The sequence below is a fragment of the Oryctolagus cuniculus genome, chromosome 14 (genome assembly GCF_964237555.1).
Source record: "Oryctolagus cuniculus chromosome 14, mOryCun1.1, whole genome shotgun sequence".
In the NCBI taxonomy this organism is placed as follows: Eukaryota; Metazoa; Chordata; class Mammalia; order Lagomorpha; family Leporidae; genus Oryctolagus; species Oryctolagus cuniculus.
Window position 1 is genome coordinate 50,598,288 of NC_091445.1, and position 15,658 is coordinate 50,613,945.

The following is a 15,658-nucleotide window of genomic DNA, read 5'->3' on the forward strand; positions in this document are numbered from 1 at the left end:
TGATTCACTCTCCCATGCCTTTAATAGCTTGAGCTGGGCTAGAATGAAGTCAAGAACCAGAACACTGATGTGGGTTTCTCTCCGGAGAGGCAGGAACTCAAGAATTTTGGCCACCATTTGCTGCCCCATAGATGCATTAACAGGGAGTGGATCACAAGCAGAGGCAGGACTTGGCCCCAAGAACTCTGATATGAAATGCAGATTCCCAGTGAATTAATTCACAGTGGTACAAACCCACACCTCATAGGTTATCTTAAATAAATTCTATGCTTCCTAATAAATGCAAAGCTAGTATTGATATTTTGCTAAATTATATGAACAATTTGAAATCTTACTAAAAATAGAATCTAAGAAAGTATATATTTCAACTCAATTTTGTACATATTTATCTGTGCTCTATATAGATATGGAGTTAATTATGACAATAACAGAAAAATACCATGGCAGAAACCTCAGATGCACTACTTCTTGGATTGAAGAAATTTAAGATGGGTACATGTGAATCTTGATACCACTGTAATTATTTTCTTCTTCTCCTTAATATTTTAGCTATTTCCCATGCTCTTTGAATCATTACACAAGTACCTTGGATTATCACCTCTTTTTCATTTTCCACTCTTTTCTCTTATAGTAGTTTGTCAGTATTTTGAATATTTAAATTGCCATCATCTTAGTAAAAACCTTATTTCCTTATTGCATATCTCCTTTTCACATTCCTCTCTGTCTCTGCTCCCCACCTCATTTCATAGAAACACCACTCAGGAGATGTTTGCAAAAACTTCTCGAGTCTCACCTGTGGGGCCCTACACCATCTGCACTTTAACATCTCATTTCCACATGACAGTAACCTGTTCATTCATATCCCTGAATTTCATAAGTATGTTTTCTCTCTCTAGTACAACCTCATAGTTGCTGACCACAGCAAATTGTTTGCTCTTTTTTCTAAACTATTTATTCTTGGCCCAACACTTTGGTTTACCTGCTATTTCTCAGAAAAGCCTTTTATTTTATTTTTTCAAGCAGTTATTTAATACTTTACAAGCAGTTATTTAATACTGAAGTCCCTTACAGCTGAGTTTTTAAGCTATTTATCTTTCATCATATACATTCATTTTCCCTAAGTGATCTCAATACCCGAGTTGACTCAATTTTAAATCTCCAGTCAACTTCTGATTCCTGTTTCTAATTCTATACCCCACATAGCTAGTAAGCTGTCATAAAGGTATCTCAAAGCCAACAGTCCAAGAACTATGTCCACATCAATCTTGCATACCATAGTGATATTATTTCTTCCCTCAGCCAATAGGACCAATTATAATACAGTTGTGCAATTCTGTGTTAACTCAAATATTTATTTTTAAAAAATTATCTTCTTTAATTTTGGTCTTACTTGATTTCTTTTTCATTTATTTTACTCTACAAATAGAAACACAGATCCTCAGATTTTAAAAAAAGTTATTTGAGAGAGAGAGAGAGAGAGAGAATGCATCAGATACACCAGGAGGCAGACAGACAGAGTTCCAATACCTTCATTCACTTCTCAAAATACTTGCAAAGCCAGGACAAGGGAACCCAGTTGAATCCCTCCCCTCCACTGGGGACTGCATTATCAGTAATCTGGAGTCAGGAATGGAGCGGAGAGTCAAACCAGGCAATCAGGTGTGGGACACAAGCCAGTATCTTAACTGCTTGACCCGACTCCTGACCCTGAATACAGACTTAATTTTCTGACTCCTGAATGAAATATTGCTCTCAATTTTTTTCTTTAGTTTTTGCTTTTTTGTCTTTATGCACATGTGAAACAATTACAAATATACATTGATAAGAAAACAAACTTGAATTTTATCCCAAGTAAAACAAGTAACTTAGGAAAGAAGATTAATGTGTGACACTTCTGATAATAAAGTTTCCACCATCATAAACAATCTAACAGAACCCCCGTTTCCCATTGGCCAAAGCCTCTATTGCTGTACCTTCTGAAACTTGAACTCTGTGTTAAGAGCTAATCATTCTCTCTTACATTTCTGTGAATAAAGCTGTAGAGCCTAAATGATACTAAATACACAGGTCAGGATGAATAGCTACCTTCACAGCTGGATGAGTATCCCACTGTCCAGAATGAATGGATTTTCACCAGGGCCTCCAATAGAATGGTTTAAAGCTTCATGGAATTTTAAGCCTCTATTCACATACTTACTCTGAATATTTGAGGAATGTTCTAAGGATAAAAATGCCCTCTGCCTGATTTACATGTTGACAATAACCACTGCCAGTAATTCACTTAATTTACCTTTGTTTCTTTTTCCATTTAAATGTACCTTTAGGTTGTAATATAAAATTGGAAAGAAATGTGCTTTTAAAAAGTGCATGGTTTCATTCTGCCTGGGTAAGACTTGAGGGAACATTTAGATCATATGAAGAAAAGAAAAAAAACACAGTAATTCCTCAAATCATGATTTAAAAAAATGTTATTGTTCAGAAACTGGAAACAATGCTTTGTGTTTCAATAAAAATTGGACATTTCCCTCTGTTTCTCATTTAAATTGTTTCTAATTGATTTTAACAGCTTATAAATTTATTATAGAAAAGAATAAACCATAGTGCATGATTTTTAACTTTAATTCTGTAATTAAAGGTTTTTAAAAAAATCTAATGAAAAATCTTTTATTTTACCTCTATTTTGATGCCTTTGATTTTTCTGTCTCCTATTGAAGCAGGCAGGCATACAGGCTAAAATTGATTAGGTTTGTGAGCTGGAAGACCACGCCTTTGCCACGCCCCTGTGTGACTTCACGCCCTGATACCTTCGCCACACCCCCATGGGGCATCAGGCTCTACCTGACCATACCTGAGCACCCACCTGCCCACAAGCCACTCCCATGCAGAAAATATATAAAAAGGCAAGGAGTGTCACAAAACGCTCTCTGCCTCTGCTTTGCTGCCGGTGATAAGCAGTGGATAGCAGCTCAAGTCACTTGCTGCATGTGGCTTTGGCCTGCTCTCTAAGTGGTATGGACACTAAACTAGTTTCCAGACTTTCCCCTCTCCAACCTGAACTAAAGCCCTCACTTTCCTAGATACCTCTCGCACTAAATCAAAGCCTAAAACGTACAATGCTGCCTCGTTTATCCGTGCCGGTATTTAGAATTCTTCTCTAATTAGGCTTATTAATATTGGGGATTTAGTAATAAGCCCATGGTGAAATCGTATGGCACGCCAAATTCCAGTAGCATATGTGGCACCCCAGATAGCACTTCTGGGGAACTCTAAAGGGCCACATTTTGGTATAAATTTTAGGGGGTCATGTCTGATTTCACTATCATTTCTGCTGTGTCTGTATGTCTCCTTTCTTCTGTTTTCTTCTCCTCTATTATGTTTTCAACTTCTCTATGCCCGTATCTCTCTCTCTCTCTCCCTCTCTCTCTCTCTCTCCTGTAGTTTGTTTTTTAGTCAGATTTTTTAGCTACTTCTCTATTTGATGATACTTCAAGAATCTGGTGTCACGTGAGGCACCAGGATTCATTACTAGCATAGATCTTCAGATGTGTTATCATAACACTTGCTCTTTTCCTCTGGCTGATGAAAATAAAATTGCATTTTTCATTTTAGCCATTTTTCATCAAAAATCCTTCTCAATTACAGCATAGTAATATATTTTTTTCCTTAAACAGATTTGTAGATAGGTCACCATACAGCTAATTCTGTAACCTGCATTCTGAAGCTTCAACTTGGGAACTGGTGCTTGAAGAATTAAAATACATTGCTTTTCTCTCTTATCCAGAACAGAGGGAAACCATTGATTTAAACAGTTAACCACATACCCAAATTAAACACTACAGATACTAAAAGGGTAGAGCTGGCCAGGGGAATTAACTGCTATGAAAAAAGAAGGAATGAGGATTTGTGGCAGACAGCTTGTAGTCCATCTGACACATAGTCTCCTTCCTTCATACTAAAAAAGGTTAAGGGTGGCAATGCATGCAATCAACAAGTTCCATATCCTGATATTTCTTGCAACTAAAGGTGGCAGTGTGGCTCTTACCAAGCAAATATAAGCCAAAATCATTGGGTCTTATTTCTAGGAAAACTATCCTAAGTGGCACAGACTCAGTTTGCATGAATCTTTTACTTTTGCCCACCCCTACCTATATCACCTGTAGAGTAATTGCAATGAAAACTCAATGTTTTGATACCAACCATAAGGTTAAAAGCAGGATGGATTTAGTTAATCCTTCATTTCAAATGGAGCTGAGCACTAACCTGAATCACTCTTTATCTGTGAATTCCTTATGTGAGCAAAATACTTTGTCTATTCTTTTAGCAACTGTGACTTGGATCTTGTGTAATGAACAACTGAATTGATTTCTAATATACATTAATTATGGCACAGAACGAGGCAAGAATTATGACATAATATAGAAAACTATATATACTTCAATATATCAATCGATTAACATTACTAAAGTCATTTTTCTTGGTCTGTTAATGTGATCAGGAATATCATTGTATGTGTCAGGTATTCAACAGAAGTTAAAATGAAGAAGTTAAAGGTTGGTGGGTACAGTTAGAATGGCTTTCATATAGAAATCAACAAGAAAACAAATGCTGGTGAGAATATGGAGGAACAGGTACCCTAATCCAATGTTGGTGGAAATGTAAACTGGTAAAACCACTATGAAAGACAGTTTGGAGATACCTCAAAAATCTGAATATTGTCCTACCATATGACCCAGCCATCCCACTCCTCAGAATTTATCCAACAGAATTGAAATCAGCAAATAAAAGAGTTATCTTCACCCTCATGTTTATTGCAGCTCAATTTACAATAGCTAAGACATGAAATCAACTGAAATGCTCATCAACTGAAGATTGGATGAAGAAATTATGGGAAATGTACTCTATGGAATACTATACAGTGGTAAAAAATGAAATCTTGTCATTTGCAACAAAATGGATGAATCTGGGAAATGTCATACTTAGTGAAATAAGCCAGTACCAAAGGGACAAATATCAAATGTTCTCCCTAATCTGTGATAACTAACAAAGCACCTAAAAAAAAACCTGTAGACATGAAATTGACTTGAAAAACCCTTTTCTTTACTGTCAAGAAACAGGTTTTTTTCCCCTTCTTAATACTATTGGTTATATTCTTTACTTAGCATAGACTTAATCATATATGTATAAAGTCAATTAAAAGTAGATCCCAGTAAAATATAGTAGTGGGAATAAGAGAGGGAGGAGCTATATAGTTCTAAATTCTTTCCTACTTCTAAGGGTAAAACTAAAAACTTGCCATGGTACTCCAAATCCCATTAAACTGGGTGGTAACAATGGCATTTTAACTGTTAAAGTGATCAATTTAAGTGCTTAATTGATCATATAGATAGGATTGTTAAAGAGTTCATATAAATAAGATGAAGTATAGGTAATAACGATACAAATAAAAAGGAGAGAATGTTCCAACATGGGAAGCAGTCCATACAGCAGACTCATAGAATGGCAAACACTCTGAACAACACTCTGATCTTAGAATCAGCTCTTAAAGCATTCTGGTCTGTCTGAAAAGCCTATGACAGCATTTCAGGCATGGAAAGCCAAGACACTGTGGAACAAAAAAAAAATGTCCTACATGAAGGATCTTTGAGAGTGAGATCTCAATGGAAGGTAGCAGCCATCAAAGAAGGATGTGTTTTTCTTTGAAGGGAGGAGAGAACTTCTACTTTGCATATTGCCTGGTCTAAATACAGATGGGAATTGTGTATTCAAAAGGCTTCCATAGCCTAGGCAGCTCATGTCAAGAGCCTAGGTGGTCAATGATGTGATGCATAAGAGTATTATTGTTACATTAACAACAGAAGTCACTGTGCACTAACTCTCCTCTGTCCTCAATGAGTTGTATTATGAGAATTAATTGTAAAATTTGTTTTCAAACAGTTTTTATATTTTTTGTGTGTATGCAAACTGTTGAAATCTTTACTTAGTATAGAGTTGGTCTTCTGTGTATAAATTAAAGACGAATCTTAATGGAGAATGTGATTTGAGAGGGAGGCGGAGGTGCAATGGGAGTGGTGGGGGGATGGGTATGGGGGAAAGAACCACTATATTCCTAGAGTTGTAATTATGAAATAAGTACTCATTTAATAAAAGGTTTCCTTGAAAAAAAAAAACAAAACTTGGTGGGTGACCCTGAAAGAAAAGTCTTGTAGCACCTTTGACATCTTGTGCTTTGAGCAGGTTTAGACCAGCAGATTATTGAAGCCTGATTTTCTAGAATACAAAATGGATTACAAAACAGTTTATTATTTACAACATTTAGTATATAAAGGTATGAATAAAAAAGTCACTTCTACATCCTAGAAGTAATCACTCTTCTTGGATTATTAATATTTTCCTAGATAAGGTCTGCATATTTCCACCTAGTATGATATACCATTTAAAAATATCAGTGGTACTTAATGGTGGAAACATTCACAATGCTGTTATTTATCACAGGGGACTATTAAGCTATTTTATTCTCATAAATTCTGGTGCTTTACAGGCATTTCCTATGATAAATATTACTAAGAAAGGGGATCGTAAATATTTCCTTGATATAAATTCCAAGTGGACTGTGCAACTTAAAGTTTTGGTACATTTTGCAATAAAATGTACCATTTCTGTTTGCAGTTTCCTCAGTCGCGTGGGTATTTGATTCCTCTCACTTCTCATTAGAGACATCTAAATATCAGATAAAGGAAAACAACCAATCCTACAAGTATAATGGAATCATTATTTTATATTTAAATATTTTTCTTTTAAAATGTATTTCTCCAGTCACCTTTCACTGGAGAAATTACCTTGTATTACTCATGCGGATTTTAATAAAAAAAAAACTCTATTTATTAATGCTTTATATTCATCAATGCTTATTTCCACATTCGTTAAGTTATGGTTACTGACAGAATATATGCAATAATGGGTCGGTATTGTGCTGCAGCAGGTTAAGCTGTATCCCATGGTTTAGTACCTGTGTTGTTCGCATCCTTTACCTCCTTCAATTCAGTTTCCTCCTGTTACCCTAAGAGACAGCAGATGAAGGCCCACGTGCTTGAGCCCATTGGTCATCCACATGGGAGACCAGGACTGAGTTTCAGGATCCATGTTCTGGCTTTGGCCTGGCCCATCCTGGTTATTATAGGCATTTGGGGAGTGAACCAGCAGATGTAAGATATCTCTGTGTATTTACTCTCTGACTTTCAAATAAATAAATAAGAATATATGTAAATGCAATGGCAAAAAAGCACAATGGAAACACTTTTGAGTCACAGATTCCTCTTTGTTATGGTGTCAAATTGTAGTGAGCTATAATTGGTAAGCAAAAGACTATATTTCTATGTTTAATGCACTGTGTATAATGTCATTAGTTTGCAAATATGCATATACACATACCACACACACACACACCACACACACCACACATACACTCACGTATAAAACTTGCTTCAGTATATGTATGGCAATAAAGCTTACCATAATGTCTCATGTATTTTTACCACACACACACACACACACACAAGCAAAAAGATATAAGTAAATTTTGGGGAATGGTGGATATTGCAGAATATGACAATATATACTATGGTAGAGCTCTAGAATGAGTTTATTTTAAGTTCCTATTGCATAGACAGCAGAGGTGAAAATATAACAGAGATTCTCAATTTCAGTCCTATTGGCTTTTTAATTAGACAATAATTTATTGTAGGGAACTCTTCTAATTATTGTGAGATGTTTAGCACTATCCTTGATCTCTACCAATTGGATATAAGTAGGCTGCTCCCAGAAAGACAATGAAACTGTCCTCAGTTGCTGCCAAGGATCACAAGGATCAAAATCTAACCCCCATTGTGATCCCCTAGAATAGGGACACAGTCTTGGCAACGGTGTCCATCATTCTGTTTTGGTCAGCTTGCAAAAACCCAGCCACACTGCCCAGTGAACAGAAAGAGAGACTGCGAGTGACTCAGGGAAGCAGAGTAAATGAGATTGGTCAATCATAGGTCTCTATGATTAATATACAGTGTTCTTTCCTTTCCCAGTTCTTTTTCTTTTCGGGGCACATGCAGATGTCTCATAGAAATGTAAGTATATATTCTCTGCTCTGTTGTAATTTTGCCATAATGACTGCCTCTGCCCTTTAACAGTATCCAGCTGTAACATTTTCCCAGTATTACACATCTTCATGGAAACATTTTTACATGCACAGGTAGATGATCCATCTATCTTTCTATCTTAACAAAGGTATCCAAATGATTACTACTGGATTTTTAACGCTATCAGCAATAGATCATGAATATCTACATTATTGTAACCAAAGACTGTTTCCACAATAAAGGTAATATACTTTCTTCTCGTCAGATTAGAAATGACTAGATCAATATCTAGTTTAAATTAGCAGTGGGTCTGAATTCTGTCACATTGCTTTACCATGTCACTAAAAAGTAAATTCATATTTTCAATTTTTAAGCATATGTATTAGGTCTAAATTTGTATCTGTAGCTTTAGGTGTTCCAAAGCCTTGTGTCTTAATTAGAAACTAAAGTCATTGCCATTCACTTATCCTCAGCCTAAAACTCCTCCAGACATCTACTTTCTGCTACAGCTATCTCTAATCCTGATCTTTCTTACTCAGGGATTTGTCTTCTTCCTCCTGTTGGATACTTCATATTCAATCTATTATTTTGCCAAAAGTCAATTATCAATACTCTATCTCTTATGGTACTATCTCCAGTCCTTCTGAACTCCTAAGTGTACTTAAAAATGCTTGTTATGCAACATGTAATTTGATTTTATACCATCAGTTAGAGGATTACTTTAAGAACATTTTGTAGAATTTGCATTAAAACAAACTTGACTTTTAAAAAATGAACACAATTATATTGTTCTCAAGTGCTCATTATAATTTTGAGTGTATTAACATCTTTTGGCAAAATAAAGGCTCTTCCTGGAATACATAATGAATATAAATCATTTGCACTTAATTCTTTTCTTATTGGTTTGTAAAAGACTGTGGTCATAAAAAAGCCTGTCCTTGGTTATTATATTTCCTGTACTATTTCTTATTTTAATATTAACTTTGTGTAATTTTATTTGTTCATCATGTAAATGTTACATCCAAGAGCAATCTTAACAGACTACCTATTAATGTAATTTTAATGAAATTAATTTTATCACACACAATATGCATTGCCCAATTTGCTTATTTCTAACTATGAAGAAATTTGTTCACATTCAGTAGTTCTACTCAAATCATAGATAATTAAATGCCTTTATTTAGGAATATCTTTAAAAATCAGTTCTGTATGTGAGTGCAAACTCAATCCACAGGATTATTGCATAGCTTTTCTGTCAATAAAATTCAGCACTTACTTATAAAGATAATTTTAAGGATTAATGGTAATAAGGAAAAACAGTTACTGCATGGTCATACTCTGGTGAAACTGGAAATAAATGGGTCAGTTATGGCATAGAAATCCCTAAATAGTACACTTAATTGAGCAAGTGTGTTCATATAAAGTATGGAAAAACTAAGAGCTTTCAGACCAGAAAACCCGTATCTGATACTAGTTCTGTGAGAAAAGATCTAAGCAGCAGACAAGTATGTTGAGATGTTCTTCTGAAGGCACTAGCCACAGAACAGAATCATCTGTGTGATTTCAGGAACACTGAAATGCTAACATTCATTGATTGTACTTCTTTACAGATCTATTTATTATAAAAGTCATAGTTAGAGAGAGAAGTGAGAGAGAGAGAGAGAGAGAGAGAAATCAATCTTACATCTGCTGGTTCACTCCCAGATGGCTGCAACAGCCAGTGCTGGGCCAGGCCAAAGCCAAAGCAGGAACTTCTTGCAGATCTCCCAAGGGTGTTCAGGGGCCCAAGAACTTGGGCTATCTTCCACTGCTCTTTTCAGCTGGATTGGAAGTGGAGCAGCTGGAACATTAATACAAATTCATTACTTAGAGGAGATAATATAAAATAAAAAACAATGATTTTTTTCTAATATTTGAACTTATTTAGAGTTACATATTTTCAAATCATGAAATAAAGGACAACAACAAAATTTCTGATTGCATTTTTTAATATTTAGGAATTTCAAAGATTAAAAAATAATTCTTTTAGTCTTACCATGCTATATTAGCTGGGAAATGTATTTTAACCTTTAATTTGATTATCAAATATTTTAAATACAATGCTATGTTTTAAAGATATATATCCTTAAATGTAACCACATTAAATGAATGTATTATTTTAAATTACACAATCATTTTCCATTAAATTAAGAAATCAATATATCTCTGTTAAGCTTCCAAGTTTATGAAGTACAACTGAGATTATCTGTAGGACAACCAGACAAGGTATATTCACATTAATCATGAGCTCTGTGTTACAGTTAAAATCCATAACTACAGTGCCTTTAACACATTTCTTTAGGTATACCAATAGCACATGGCAATAATTCACTTCCTAAATGGATATAATTATGTCACCATTCATATTGTTGATAAATTACCAAATTTAATTTTAGGAAAGTAGTAGAAAATTGGTTTATTGGTGAAGAATATTGGAAAGCTGGTTAATCAGAATGCATTACATATACACATTCTACCATGAAGAAAGCTCATATAATGAGTAATTAGGAATTTTCTATATACCAAAAAAAAAAAAAAACCCTTTTTATTTTCTCCTCTAAAAGAAAATACATTTTGGCGGGAGCCCCAGCTTACTAGGCTAATCCTCCGCCTTGCGGCGCCTGCACACGGGGTTCTAGTCCCAGTCGGGGCGCCAGATTCTGTCCCGGTTACCCCTCTTCCAGGCCAGCTCTCTGCTGTGGCCAGGGAGTGCAGTGGAGGATGGCCCAAGTACTTGGGTCCTGCACCCCATGGGAGACCAGGATAAGTACCTGGCTCCTGCCATCAGATCAGCGTGGTGCGCTGGCCACAGCGTGCCGCCTGCGGCGGCCATTGGAGGGTGAAACAAGGGCAAAGGAAGACCTTTCTCTCTGTCTCTCTCTCTCTCACTGTCCATTCTGCCTGTCAAAAAAAAATACATTTTGAAGAAATTTAATATTCTTTTACTCTTTAGGAATAATAAAGTGAATGATTTCAACTTTGGATCTGCTTTTTCTAAGATTCTCAATTAAAGAAAAATAAAATCTGAGATACAGGCTCAGCATTTTATGTATATCATTTGCCATGTTAAATTTCTACAAATATGTTAATTGAATATTTCTATTCCTACAGATTGTGCTACTTTTGGCATAAAGCAGATCTTCTGAGTATAATATTTGGATAGTGAAAATTCTATTTATTATTCAATTCAACTTTTAATTTAATTGATAAATATATTAACAAAATCACGTGGGTTTATGAAGAATAAACTTTCCCTTCTGCTGCTTCACAACTCCAGACCTCCAGTTGAGTTGAGAATATGCTTTCTGGATGCTACTATCCAGAAACACTGCATAAGGATGTTAATACAGATTAAGTTGTGAAGATTCAACTAACATAAAAGTTAAACAAGGAGCTGGCAGTGTCCAGTGGTGGGTAAAGGCACCACCTGCGATGCCGGCATCCAATATGGATGCTGGTTCAAGTCCTGGCCAATCCTCTTCTGATCCAGCTCCCTGCTAATGGCCTAAGAAAGCAGTGAATGATGCTGGCTCCTTGCCTTCCCTGGCTTCAGCTCAGCTCAGAGCTGGCCATGCTGCCCTCTATGGATTGAATCAGCAGATGGAAGATTTCTCTGTAACTCTAACTTTCAAAATAAATAAATCTTTTGTTTTTACAAAATGAATTAAAATACATGAAGATACGACTACTGTCAGAAGGACTACACTGAAGTGAAAACATTTTTGTGCATTGTGTATATATGCATGTAATAACACAGTAGGCCCTGTGTCTGCATAGATTCTGGGCATTTGCTGCTTCATTCATTCCATCCTTTATTTCTGAATGCTGAACCAGAATGTAAGCTCATTAAGTAACAAACAATAAACAGGCAACACTGATGTCCTATAGTGAAGTCTATCATAGAAATACCAAGGAATAATACCAAGGAATCACCATGGGGGAGAAGAGGCCAACACAGACAACGAAGATAGTGATTTGGAATCTGAACTTGAACATACTTGAATACACCAACCTACTCACTAACTGCATGAACTTGTTAAATAACTTAATTTTTATTTTATTTGCTCTAAAATGGAGTCTAAACATTAAATATCTCATGATTGTTTTGAAAAATAATAAATGAAACCTATGAAAAGTACATGGCTTTCGGACTTACTGACTGTGAAAGAAACTTCGCTGCATTTCTAATCATTTAATATGGTCATTATCTTTCCACTATTATTACTTATGATTAATAATGCATTGTGTCCTCCCATTTGTTTTTTTTTTTACAAAAATAACAAGTAGAAGGCAGCTTAAGAATCATTAGCCAAGGTAAGAGTTCGAGAAACCAGCTAAGTGAGCTTTGGAGGCTTGTGTGAAAACACATGGTAGAAAATGCTGTGGTCTACAATGAAACCGATTGTACAGCTCCACATTTACCGTTTGTTCCATAACCATAACTGAATCCTATTATAGCATAAGTTTTGACAATAAGATCTTATAATAAATATATTACCATGTTGACTACTTCAGCAATTCTTACAAACACATGGGTAGCCATTTCGAACCTGTCAGAGTTAAATATTATTTACTACTGACTCCTCATCTACATTTTGATGGAAAATGTTTTTTCTCATTGATTTCTGGAATAGACGCTTTGCCCATCTTTATCCTCTGTAGGTCTAAAAAGTTTCAATTTGAGATTACTACCTTATAATACTTTTTTTTAACCTTTATTTAGTGAATATAAATTTCCAAAGTACAGCTTATGGATTACAATGGCTTCCCCACCCCATAACATCCCTCCCACCTGCAACCCTCCCCTTTCCCACTCCCTCTCCCCTTCCATTCACATCAAATTCATTTTCATTTCTCTTTATATACAGAAGATCGGTTTAGCATACATTAAGTAAAGATTTCAACAGTTTGCTCCCACACAGAAACATAAAGTGAAAAATACTGTTTGAGTACTAGTTATAGCATTAAATCTCAATGTATAGCACACTAAGGACAAAGATCCTACATGAGGAGTAAGTGCACAGTGACTCCTGTTGTTGCCTTAACAAATTGACACTCTTGATTATGGCATCAGTAATCACCCTAGGCTCTTGTCATGAGCTGCCAAGGCTATGGAAGCCCCCTGAGTTCACTGACTCTGATAATTTTTAGACAAGGCCATGGTCAAAGTGGAAGTTCTCTCTTCCCTTCAGAGAAAGGTACCTCCTTCTTTGATGACCCGTTCTTTCCGCTGGGATCTCACTCCTGGAGATATTTCATTTAGGTGGGTTTTGTTTTGTTTTGTTTTGTTTTGTTTTTGTTTTGTTTTTTTCCAGAGTGTGTTGGCTTTCCATGCCTGAAATACTCTCATGGGCTTTTCAGCCAGATCCGCATGCCTTTAGGGCTGATTCTGAGGCCAGAGTGCTGTTAGGACATCTGCCATTCTAGGGGTCTGCTGTGTATCTCACTTCCCATGTTGGATCATTCTCTCCCTTTTTTATTCTATCAGCTAGTATTTGCAGACACTATTCTTGTTTATGTGATCCCTTTGGTTCTTAGTCCTATCATTACGATCAATTGTGAACAGAAATTGATCACTGGGACTAGTGAGATGGCATTGGTACATGCCACCTTGATGGGTTTGAATTGGAATCCCCTGGTATGTTTCTAACTCTATCGTTTGAGGTAAGTCAGCTTGAGCATGTCCCGAATTGCACATTATAATACATTTATTATATACCACATCTTACTCTTCATTTGATCCACACGTATTTTAGTAATCTGTATTAAGAAAGTATGATTATCTTCATTAGAGATTTTTTTTTGACAGGCAGAGTTAGACAATGAGAGAAATGAGAGAGAGAGACAGAGAGAAAGGTCTTCCTTTCCGTTGGTTCACCCTCCAATGGTCGCCATGGCCGGAACTATGCCATTCTGAAGCCAGGAGCCAGGTGCTTCCTCCTGGACTCCTATGCAGGTGCAGGGCCCAAGCACTTGGGCCATCCTCCACTGCCTTCCCAGGCCACAGCAGAGAGCTGGCCTGGAAGAGGGGCAACCAGGACAGAATCCGGAGCCCCTACTGGAACTAGAACCCAGGGTGCTGGTGCTGCAGGCAGAGGATTAGCCTAGTGAGTCATGGCGCCAGCCCATTAGAGATTTTTAACATGCATTTTAAAATTTCTGAAGTTGATCTTTTTTTATACAAACACAAGGATATACTAGTTTGTTGTGCATTTGGGTAGAAGGTAAATGAGAAATCCACTAATTTTTAATTAATTTCTTCATGGTTAAACCCCTTGAATTACGTCTAAGTAAACCATCTCTAAAATTATAATTTAAAACAAAATAATCACCACGGAATCACACATATTTTTACTACTTGTGATGCAACAGCAGTAGCTGGTTAGGCAAAATCATTGATGCCCCTTGTAACTACTTATATAATATGTATAACTTACAATATGCTTGATAGTTCTTATTACTGAATGCTCTATTTTCAAAAAGAACATGAGGCATTAAATTCATTTTATAATATGCGTCAACTCCTTCCAACCTAAGAAAAATCTGATACTGTAAAAGCATTTAGAGAAGTTGGATACCTGACTCATATTTTCTCAGGTAATTAGTAGAGATCATTGCATCACATGCTGGGTGGAATAGCGGCTGCAAATTGCAATCTGTCACATTGGTTCAGTTGCAATGAATTTACAGAATAATTTGTCAGAGATATAGCTGCATATTCAGCTATCAAATGGGCAATTTGTGGATGTTTTAGACCTAAAGACTTCAGCTTTCAAAATTAACTAAATGATTCTGCACATTCCTTCCTTCCAAAGGTAACCTTGAATAAAAGTACCCATGTACATTTGGCAAAAGTGTAGCTAAATAAAATAAGCTTTGAAACATTGCTGTTGTTCTAAATTTTGAGAAATTTGATAATTTCTTATGCTAGATCACAAATTTGATTTATTAGAGTCAGAAGGGGTTGTTTGTTTTACATACATTTTGTGCAAATTTGATCTTAATGCATAGTTCACTGTTGAACAGGGGCAAAACTTACATAGAACAGTTTTCTTTCATTTCCATTTCTGTATATGACAGATAGACATGCAATCCATCAAACAGGAAAACAGAAGGAAAGAAATCTCTAAGTATATACATTCACGGACACATAAATCAAAGCAAAAACTCTACAACGTTAAAAAATATGAATCTCTTTACCCAGTAATGAAATACCTTGAATTCCTTAAATCAATAGTTCACTGAACCTGAAGAACAATTCTTTTTTTTTTTAATTTAATGAGCATAAATTTCCAAAGTACAGCTTATGGACCACAATAGCCTCCTCCCCCCCCATATCTTCCCTCCCACCCACAACGCTCCCCTCTCCCACTCCCTCTCCCCTTCCCCTTCACATCATGATTAATTTTCAATTATCTTTATATACAGAAGATCAATTTAGCGTATGTTAAGTAAAGATTTCTACATTTTGCTCCCACACAGAAACACAA

At 35.9% G+C, this 15,658-nt stretch overlaps 1 protein-coding gene across 7 annotated transcripts in view; it reads right to left on the minus strand.

The window, feature by feature from the left end:
- CDH12 (cadherin 12) overlaps positions 1-15,658 on the minus strand; it is a 1,101,741-nt gene that overhangs the window by 875,802 nt on the left and 210,281 nt on the right. For 5 of the 7 annotated variants that reach the window (XM_051853848.2, XM_051853852.2, XM_051853851.2 and 2 more), the window contains one exon: positions 9,814-9,969. The exons of the other annotated variants lie outside the window; for them this stretch is intronic. The gene's annotated coding sequence lies outside the window, so the exon portion shown is untranslated. The remainder of the gene's footprint in view (positions 1-9,813; positions 9,970-15,658) is intronic. 7 annotated transcript variants of the gene reach the window in all.